Here is a 9,566-nt window from a genome sequence, read left to right as displayed (position 1 = left end):
AGCTGTCAATTTTCTTCACATGACAAAATATTGTTTTTTCCTAAACTATTTAATTAATAATCATTTGGTGGTAGGGCTTTGTGCAAGCCCGTCTATGTCGGTATTAACCAGTCATTAGAAATTCTACCGCTAAAGAGCAATATTTAGTCTAGTTTGTTCCAGTTTGAGAATTAGTGAGCCAGTGTAACTGCAGGGACAAGGGACATAACATCTTAGCTGTCAAGGTTACAGCACCAATGTCTATGATCACTGGTGATGACCACTAACCATCGGGTGGTCCATTTGCCCGTCCGCCTAACTATTATAAAAAAACAAACATACTATCAATATAAAAACTATTTATGATATATTTTTTTTTGTATATACTTGCAGTACACATCGTGGCAGCGGAATTAAAAAAAAAGAGTATCACGCTCATAATTCGAATATTCATAATTTTCATCTAAAAAACGCAACATATAATTTAGAATGAACCGGAATTGGTTGATTTTAAGGACTGCGGACTGAAATAGGTAATATCAAAATTTCTCAAAATGAGAGCGCATCTCTATATAAAAATATAGAGATGCGCTCTCGAAGGATTTAAAAAAATGAGTTCCCTAAATAAGCTTCTTATAGCACATTATATGATAGTTTATATTATGCGTAACAGATTTTTATAGAGACTTATTTAAATTGATTTGTGATAGATTTTACTATGATTTGACGGCACTCATATGAATTCGAAATTATCATAGAGCGCTTTTATTTGCAATTGTATTTTGTAAAAACCTTTAGTATTATAACATTTTTTTCATTTGAATATACAATTATTTTTATAAACAATAAGATTTGATACCTTATTATAAGTACTTAAATCTAAATAACAATGTACGATAAGAATATCAGATACATAGCTTTACAATACGTTACATAATATAGAGAAAATATTTTCCCCTTAATAAAATAAAATCAAGCTTTGTTATCAATCTAAGCAATTTGAAACCTTTCCAGAAACAAAGGGCCCATTGCGGGGCTACAATCATAGTTGTTTACTTGTTACGCTAATGGAAATCGTTGACATCTGCCATTATCTCAATTGCTCAGGTTAAGGGCGATAGCCCGTTATTATTTCAATAAACGACACTTTCGCCTATAATGACACATACACGGTATTTTAATTGTAAACCTTCCGTGTACGTAATACCATGTCATTTTTATCTTTCGAAAACATTTTAGAATTATACGTTTACGGGTCGTTTAGACGATTTTAATTTTGATTTATTTTTTGCAATTCAATGTTTGAATTTATATAATTTTATAAGCCTGCAAAATATATTTTCGAGAAACGAGATTCTACGAAGTCTTCAATGGATCTGTGAAAGTTGTGATTGACTTCGTAAAACAATATTTTAATTGTAAATTCTGCGAAATAAGCTCGTAAAAAAAACTATTTTTTTAAATAGTGCTCGTATGCATAGACAAGACGAAAGGATTATTTATTACTAGTCGCAAATTAGGTTGTTAGCGTGAGAAAATGTTTAGCGGTTTGAAAAGTGTTCATTTTGAGCCAGCCCGTTTCTACTTATTTAGGCTAATATGAGCATGCTAAGCGGAAATATAAATATGTTTAAAATGTTCATTTAACGTGGCCTTGTTTACAATACACGTGAAGGAATTAACAGATTTTATGAAACGATTTCAACTTCGACGATGGCTTTCTGTTTCTGTTGTTGTTCTGGCTTTGTGTTAATCTGTTTTGTTATAAAAAAATTAAGGAATATTTTGTTAGGGTTTTCTTATATCTCGTTAGATTCATTGTTTTCTGTAACGAAAGTATTATATGAGATTTTATCATCAATAAGTTGTTAACTGGTCTGAATGAAATGTACCATTTATGGCACCCGGCATTTATTACTAGACTTTTATTTGTTTCAATATTGATGTTACGCCTGTGGTCGAAATTTGACCTAATTTTTTTTTATGTTTTTCTATAACATGATTTTGAACCATAAACGTTAGTTTGATACAAAGTCAACGTCAAAGTAACATTTTATATACTAGAGAAACATTGTTCAGTGCAATTGCGTTTTAATTATCAAAAATCTACCACTGGTTAAGAGAGAAATACTTTAGATCTAAAAAGACAAGCGAAAGAAACTCGGCGAGATAATTTTGATTACTTTTATATAATTATTTTCCTTTCCGACAATTATTAATAAAATAATATATTTTTATTGCATTCTTATAAATAATTTTACTTCATGCATTTCCGATGAGAATATAAGTCCCGAGTAGCTTCCCTTAATCCTTGTGATGTTCGTTCCAGGAGTTGAGCCGACTAGCACTCAATCGAGGTCTCTCATACGTCTAGCAATTAATTGAATTAATTGCTTGTCATCTGTTGATCGCGTTGCTCTTACACAAGTCATTAGTCAAAACCTACCGTATACGCACATTAGCTAATTTAATTATGCACTAATAAGTCAAATCCGCAATCTAGAACGTGATTAACGCAGTTTCGCTTCGCGGTATTGATTACTGTTATTATTACAATCAAGACCGTTAATTTGGAGAAGAATTTATATTATTAACAATATTAAATTATTAGTCAGGGGAAAAAATTTAATGTACTCAAATATATTTAACGACAGTAATTTAAATTTATAAAATCGACTGACTGTCAAATAACAACCAAAACTGGAGTCTAGAATGTTGAAATTTGGAAGATAGGTTTTTTTTTATAAGATTTAATAATAAAGCAAATAACTTCAAAGTTTTTACTAATCTGTAATAAAAAAAATAGTTATTGTGGATGTATCTTATCTATATTCTTGAAGCCTTATAAAGAGAACAATTTTCTAGTGCAATATTTTGATGTATCTCCTAAAGCTTAGCCAGCCTTATCCATGTAAGAGTACAAAAAAAAAAGTTTTTTGAAAAACCTGTCAATTTTAAACAAAGAGTAAAAACATTTGTACAATTGAATCATTAGTTCCGGAGATTACCCCCCGCAAAAAAAACAAACAAATTGTACCTCTTAATAATATAAGTACAGATTGAACTATTATGTAGCTGATTTGTATTAATGTAACGTACTGCGTTTGTTATCAAATAGCTTCATTTCATGTCTGAAGAATAAAACGAGAGTAAGTAATACACGCGTAGGTGTAGGATACTAAAACGAAGGACACACGATTACAGCTGACAAGGCAATTAATAAGGGCAGATGGCGATTGAGCACGAGTCACCCGCCTGACCGGTATTAATCATAGACAGGTACTCGATTACGTATCAATATGTGTTTCCTTAATTACCATCAACAAACCAGTCACTTGCCTTGGCTTAAGAGATCGAAATCATGAATTTAACATCATGACGTCATGAAAGGAAATGTTTCACGGTCAATGTCACGATTTATTATATGATATTTTAATACATTAAATTGGAGCAGTTTGTATCGGCTTAATTGCTTAACTAATTTATCCTTAATAGTATCCATTGAAATATTACAAAACGAATGCTAGAGATTATCACAAAGCCTACTTAGTTTCTCTTTGTGTCCGACCTGAAAGAGGATTTTTTTATTCTAATGAAAATCATCTAAAAGGGGCGTAAAGGATTTTTCTCCGCTACGCTTTCATTATACAGAAGAAATCTCGTACGAAATTAACATGCATAAACTAAACACTTCTCTGTATCACTTTATAAACCATATTCCACAGTAAAATGTTGTAGCGTTTGCAGTGAATGAAAATCTCTTCTCATTACTTCTGTCACTCCTCGCGTCTACCGCGCAAAACTTATCATCAACACGATAGTATCGTTGCTGGGAATAAAATATGTGAGAATCTCAGCATTAGAGTCGAGAGCACTCGGTCTATCTGACATACGGCGTTTTATATTATATGTCTTAGTTTGGAGACTATTATGCAGTATCTAACTTTTAATGTTTGTAATTCCCGGCTGATGTTATTTTGAGCTAACTGTATAATATCACATTCATTTGGAAAAATACTATAAGTAGGTAGAAATGAGTGGCTTTATTCGTAATTTAAATGGTAAAGTAATAGCGTGGTAATCAAAATCCTACTCCTTTTAGGGAGAATGTTGGGAACTTATTCCATTACATTCGTGCAGGTTTCTGAGCACGAAATTAATTGTAAACAAATTAACACGACAACATTAAGAACAATGTTACTTCAGGTCAATTGCCTAGGATTCACGTGTCACCGTGTCATCTCGACGCATTGTAAATTTATTGTAACAAAAAATATTTTTAACAAAAAATAAATAATAGTTCCTTAATATAATTTCTATACGTAATAGGGTATCACGTATCGGTCTCCTTAATGACATTTTACTTGCGTGATTGTTGCTGTCACGATGTCAACACAGAGGGGAGGCAGTTAATTAAAACTTCTACAAGAACTGCACTTATTACCTAGACCAAGAAACGGAAGCCAATTACGTTGATACGCATCATATGTAATAACCGGGATTCCCAAATTAATCCAGTAATATATTATAACGCATTGAATGACAATATTGTCTTAGCCCGAACACGTATTGAACTAAATACATGACTAAACAGATGATTAATGATTTAGGGATTATGCGAGTTAATTCCTTATTATTATAATTAATATAATAATTAATTAACACGGTATCGTGGTTTGAAATTTTATTAAAATATTAATGAAATTATTGGATCAGATCAGCCGGATATGAGTTGCGATGAAACAATAGAAAGATATGTTTACTAATAAAGTAAATATACATATAGTATGTTTACAGTAAGTCTGTTTTAGACCTGCGGTTTCGCTTGTGTGTTTGGAATGAGGGGGGGACTCATGAGTTTGTTAGGATAAGTCCTTTACTGTATCCCAAACTACAAGTATAACAGAATAAAAATCATTTTCGTTACAATGATATTAGTTATGATTATATTTAGACTTTATAAATACATGTACATATTTATAAGGTCCCTTGTAAAGTACCAACATCTTAATGTTCTGTTGCTGGTTAAAGGGCTTTCTTCGTTAAATAGTCCGTTGAAGGTAATTTAAATATAATATAACATTAATGTATCCATATAATATTTAATATTCAATTACATGACATATTATTTGTATATACATCTTATTTGTATAGTTTATTGGAAACGTTAAAGTTAATTTAAAAAATAATAAGTATTCAAATAAATGATATTCAAATTCAAACATATCATATAGTCCTCGGTAGTATAGTGGTAAGTATCCCCGCCTGTCACGCGGGAGACCGGGGTTCGATTCCCCGCCGGGGAGATCTTTTGTACTTTTTACGACAAGGAAATACTTTTTTTTATAATATGTATACTAAAACGATACAACAGTTCAATCTACAGATACGTGCGTTTGTTCATAATTATGGGATGTATCCAAACGTACGTATGTTTTGACGATACTATGCAAGACGACAATTTCATCAAGTGCAGAGTGATCCCGCTTATCGGGCACCTGTGGGCCGTTGAATAAAGCCGTCCATTTGAGAAATGGACTTCAACGGCAGAGAACTTAAACAGATTGAATGATGATGGGTCGTGTTTATGCAGTAATTGCTATTTGAGTACAGTCGGATAGGAATTATTGTAGTCAAATAAGTTGCGTTCTCATTAGTGTGATAATATTCCAATTAAGGTCACAATGGCCGCTTGTTTAGTGTTTAATAAATCTACTATGTAGGTATATTGTTGTTATGTTTTTATGATAGTACATACATTATTCGTGTTATATTATTTTGCATTAGATAAGATCTGATGGTTATTTGGTTTTGTGCAGTATATTCAGTATTACGTTTCATTTTATAATTAAATTAAGTATATACGTATTAATATATGTTTAAGTTTGAATTGTTGGTAATCAAAACTAAAAATCCTTTCTAGCATATAGATTTAACGCGTCAGATCTTGATGGATACCTTTTACTTTTGCGCAGGGGAAATGTTCTTGAGATACTCGGGTTTGTAGGATATCAGGCAACGTAGCTCTTGACGACTATAATCTTTGCAATGGCTGTCCTCGGTCGTACAAATCGGTCGGTTTTATTTTGACAAACGGATCTGCTGCCTCTCCGGTGCCACTGGTTCAGTGGAACTCCCTTCAGGGGGCGAGAATAATCTCGTCCTACTTCTCTCCTCGCTGTATGTGTACGGAAGCGAAAGATCATACCAGTTGCTGTACTCGCTGGTCACATGTGCAATGTGCACTGTGGGTTAGTGAGCCCTTGTCTAACTCTAACTCTCGTTAGTTAACGGATCAATGATAGTGTACGGTGACATTAAAAATTAATTATCTAAGTAAAAAATATATCGCTTAAGTATACCCGCTGAATGTTAGCGTTGAAGACAGACTGAGGTTCAATTCACGCCGTGGAGTTAGTAGTTTTACTAAAAGCTATCTACATTTTATATCTACAGAATATAATACGAAATCTTGTTAATTCTGTAAATGAATATTACATTTCTTTAATCTTATTTATTTTAGCATTAAATATATGAAAAGTTTCCGAGATTGTCACTACGGCTATAATTTAATGTTGCTAGTTTTTATAACCAAATTAGCCAGTCGCTTTGACTTGGCATAAATTAAATTAAAAATGTTTTTTTTTTTTCGTCTCTTATATAATGCTTTATACACTATTAAAATTATATTTAAAATATAATATTAAGGTAGAAACTAATCAGGTAGACTTGAATCATATAAAATCACAGTTCAAACGTGTTTAACGTTGAGTTGTAATTTTGTTTGATCAAATTAAATGTACAGCTACCACCAATTTAAAATTCTATACTATATATTATTAGCAGTGGTACGCTGCATACATGGGCCGGCATGACCGGGAAAATACCATTTTCTCATAATATCTACGTAAAGTGGTAGCTAAGCTGCTGCATTTCGTGGTATGATGCCAGAGGTTAATTTTCGGCAAATTGCAGTTAGTATTGCTCCCCAAGAAATATATTTAAATATAGCCATCAACACCTTTTCCTCAAAATAAGGGGGTCCATTATCAACTATCAGCTCCTGGCGTACCAAACGGAACAGCCCCAGCTGATTAACATACGCTAGTGCGGTTTCCATCGGCGTCGCTCAACTGGTAGTCTGCTAGTTTACCTGACTCATAAATGGGTTGGATGTGGGAAGTATTATTGGACTTAACTGTATTATTGGCATTTATCACTTCAGATTAATCCCGGCTTCTGAATTCCAAATACCATCCACACCAGCTCAATGTCCGGAAACCACAACATCGCGAATTTTAAGCTTTTTTTCGCTTCGCACAATCACTCGGTAGTCACTTTCCATCTGGCGAGTCTCCTGGTCACTTATTACGAGAATATAAAAAAAACATTATTGTAAATATATTTCGACGACATTGAACGTTGATAGATTTGAAGCAATATAGAATTTATAAATAGTTAATAATAGTTAATTTTAGTATTTATAAATAATAATGAACAGCATAAGATTTTTTTTGTTAAATGCAGTCATCAGCCACAGAACGAAAAAACGGAGAACGATTGTACCCGCGCAGTGTGTGTAGCATTCCCAAGGCGGTTGTTGACAAGTTGCCTGCCTTAAAGTTCTCCTAATTCTTTCGGTGTCAACCCCGAGCAAATGTAACGAGCGACTATGATGATGATCATAAGACAACGATATATCTTTAATTAAACGTTTAAGAAACCTAAATTTTTAAAAATTTTGCTATCATAATAAAACTTTCTAAATATTTATACATATTAATATATCAGTGCGCGTTCAAAAACTAACAAAAAATAAAATGTTTAATACATTTTTAAACGTTAAGGTATTCTGAAGGCTATATACATTACCTCTTGAAACATTAGTAGACTATTACTTCACTTCTTAATAAGCGCGTAGCAATTTGTAACTGTTTCTGTAGAGTGTGTAGACCTACGTCGTAGAAGCGTATAAATAAGCGACTGTGTGGCAGTTTTATTTCATTAAATATTTAATGAAAAATATATTTGTAATACATTATTATTATTTACTTTGAGTACTTATAAAGTCGAGTAGTTTTTTTTTGTTATTTATAGTAAATGAATTATTTTTTACTGTAGATTTATTTATAGATATGAACTTTTTTGATTATAGAATAAAAATTTTGTTTTGAAATTTTTATAGGTATTAATATATATTTCAAAAAAATTGTTTTATTTTAAATACAAGTAAAATCAGGAATAACTTAAAATCCCTTTTAAAGTGTTATATTATTATGTTACTGTCAATTTATTTATTAATTGAACTAATAAAATTTTTGTTGCGATTTTAAAATATTCTCATTTAAAATGTTTAGTCAGAAATAAAACTAAGTTTTGAGTTATTATATTTTACATAGTCGTTAGTCTAAACTTCGCTTGAAAATTTAAGTTAATTTTAAGTTAATAAAAATAAACATATGTAGATACAAATTTGCAATGTAATTTTCTTTTAAGTACAATTTTAATTTGAACAATTACATAATTTGATCACGTATAATATTTCACTTTACACATAATACAATAATCACATGTAAGCTTTGGGAGCTATGGCCCATGAATCTGTCTCAGTCATGCGCCGGTGGCTCGACTCCTGCAAATTAATTCATGCCCATGCGACCCGGTTTTAATTTCGCTGCTACCACTGATTTACGATGTCCATATTAAAGACAAGTATGCGTACGACCTCTCAATTAAGAGTTGAAACATGGCCTCTGTTCTGTCGAGGTGAGAACGTTTCAAATAGAGTAATTTAATTCGAAGTTACGTTAAGATGAGAAATGAGAAAATTGTATAATATTTAAAGGATTATTTGGGTAACTGGGTTTGGGTATTGTAATTTTAATTGTTTAATACTAACGCTTTATAGTTCTGAATGTAACTTTTTGGGTAAAAATTTTACATTTTGAGGGTCAAAATGATTTTATATTGTTACTAACTGTGGTATATCTGCTTCTTATTTTAAGGAAAGCGACTTGTTGTTTTATTAAAATGACATAGTACTTTCACGCTGTGATTGTTTATATTTTTAAGCTGGATATGGTACGTTGAATTTGTTATTTTATGATAGCATGTCGTCCGTGACTTTTTAACCTTTACAAACAAAATGACATGATTAAATTCGTATACAAACTTTTAGCCCTTAAGAGCTGTGATTTTTTAAATATTTGTTATACGTCTTTTTATTTCAAGCAACAGATGCGTACAAAAAAAAAACCATTTGTCTGCAAACTTTCATACAATCTTCAACTCGTATTTTTACCCTCCAGAGGTAGAACTTTTTAAAAAATCGTCTATACTTGTACGTGTGTATATTGAAAATTTTGAGAACAAACTTAGTAAGAGTATGATTTATTGATCTTTAAAATGAAATCAAAACAAACGCTACATCGTCAAATATCTCTATATTTCTTATTAAACAACTTCAAGAAACGCTTTATAAATAGCTTTATATATTTCCAAAGTCTTATATTATTTATTTTGACAATTTTGCAAAAAGACAGTTTTTAATTTTGCAATAAGACATTTAACAATACCAGTTACTAAGA

At 31.5% G+C, this 9,566-nt stretch overlaps 1 non-coding gene across 1 annotated transcript; it reads left to right on the top strand.

Moving 5' to 3' along the window:
• Nucleotides 1-5,213: 5,213 nt before the first annotated feature.
• Trnad-guc (transfer RNA aspartic acid (anticodon GUC)) lies at nt 5,214-5,285 on the top strand. Its single transcript has one exon. It is a non-coding gene; the product is annotated as a tRNA-Asp (tRNA).
• Nucleotides 5,286-9,566: the final 4,281 nt, after the last annotated feature.

This window comes from Vanessa tameamea, chromosome 8, assembly GCF_037043105.1.
Source record: "Vanessa tameamea isolate UH-Manoa-2023 chromosome 8, ilVanTame1 primary haplotype, whole genome shotgun sequence".
Lineage (NCBI taxonomy): Eukaryota > Metazoa > Arthropoda > Insecta > Lepidoptera > Nymphalidae > Vanessa > Vanessa tameamea.
This window is presented reverse-complemented; position numbering and strand designations above follow the sequence as displayed.